The 1,489-nt window shown below is 32.8% G+C and overlaps 1 non-coding gene across 1 annotated transcript; it reads left to right on the top strand.

The window, feature by feature from the left end:
• Positions 1–221: 221 nt before the first annotated feature.
• Positions 222–385, top strand: LOC131920216 (U1 spliceosomal RNA). Its single transcript, XR_009381563.1, has one exon. It is a non-coding gene; the product is annotated as a U1 spliceosomal RNA (small nuclear RNA).
• The last annotated feature ends 1,104 nt before the right edge of the window (positions 386–1,489 follow it).

Here is a 1,489-nt window from a genome sequence, read left to right as displayed (position 1 = left end):
TAAGAACAGAGACAAGAAGATTCCCCCAAAGAGAGATTTAGGTAGACTAACCAAGGTATATGGCAGAATCAAGTTAACAACAAGTAGCAGTTTTCCCTTTCCCAGTAGGGAGGATGTGCAAAGAGTTGGCAGAGGGAAAAGAATATAATCTATATATATATATGAAAATATTTATAAACAGGATTTTAATTCATTCTCTCTTTTTTAAAATAGAAGGAGGAATACGGACCTGGCAGGGGAGATACCATGATCACGAAGGTGGTTTTCCCAGGGCGAGGCATATCCATTGCACTCTGGATGTGCTGACCCCTGCGATATCCCCAAATGCAGGAAACTTGATTGCATAATTTGTGGTAGTGGGGGACTGCGTTCGAGCTCTCCCCTGTTTAAAAAAAGATAAAAAAATAGGAGGAGAAAATAATTTTCAAAGGGTTATTACAAGGAAGAAAACTTGTCCCATGAGATTCAGGTGGTACACACAGCATGGATGTGCTTGAGAGCTGGGTCCTGAGCAGAACAAAGTGGGGTGGAATGTTTGGTGTTTGCATACTGTTCAGAGTGGCATGAAATTTTAATTAACAAATGTTTGTTTCTAAGTTTTTCCATTAATTATATTTTTAGATTGCAGCTTTTGACTGTGGGTGACTACAAGGACCAAAAGTGAAACAGGAAAGGCTTACTGTATAAATGACCAGGAAACAATTGTAACTTTTAGTGACTTATCTGACAAATCAATATTCTTGAATGACTGTTGATACCTGAATATGTAAGCGTCTTGTATCATCAATTAATCACAGAATCTTGATAATATAGAATACTATTATTGAGCATTCAAAATGCAGTTGTGTAATCTAACTGCAGAATTGGATGTCTCCATACAAATAGGATAAAGATGATTATCTACATAGACTGTGACAGCACTTAAAATCCCATGTCCTTTTTATAACAAACAGATTCCTGTACCTGGGATTTGTAATTTATTATTATTAAAATCATGACAATCTTAAATTACTACTCATGTAAGTAATAATTTCAGGTGGCTGTATTGTACCTTTAACTGGGAAAAGGGCTGTCTATGGGAAAAAAATCACTGTGACCAATTAATTTTAAAAAATGCCTAGACTAAAAAAAATTCAGAACAGTCCTTTCTCTTAATGTTTCTGAGAAAAACTGAATTTCATTTACAAACTATAAAATTGGAATTTTTCCTGTCACTATATACAAAAACTAACAAAATATATCATAAACCATACATGACAGCAAAAAAATATAAAATTCTCAAATAAAGCAGTAGATATCTTTCTGACTTGCTTCTAAGCAAAATTTTCTAAGCTAATAAAAGCAAGGGCTAACAAAGTAAAGACAAAGGTATAAACCAAACTTTATTAAAATAAAAAATAATTTAATGAAAAATATAATGAAAGAAATTTAAAAACAAACTATAGAATGATTATTTTATATCATATTTCTGACAAAGAAGATCAATCAG

The sequence above is a fragment of the Peromyscus eremicus genome, chromosome 9 (genome assembly GCF_949786415.1).
Source record: "Peromyscus eremicus chromosome 9, PerEre_H2_v1, whole genome shotgun sequence".
NCBI classification, from domain to species: Eukaryota; Metazoa; Chordata; class Mammalia; order Rodentia; family Cricetidae; genus Peromyscus; species Peromyscus eremicus.
The sequence above is the reverse complement of the archived record's forward strand: the minus strand, read 5'-3'. Positions and strand labels throughout refer to the sequence as shown.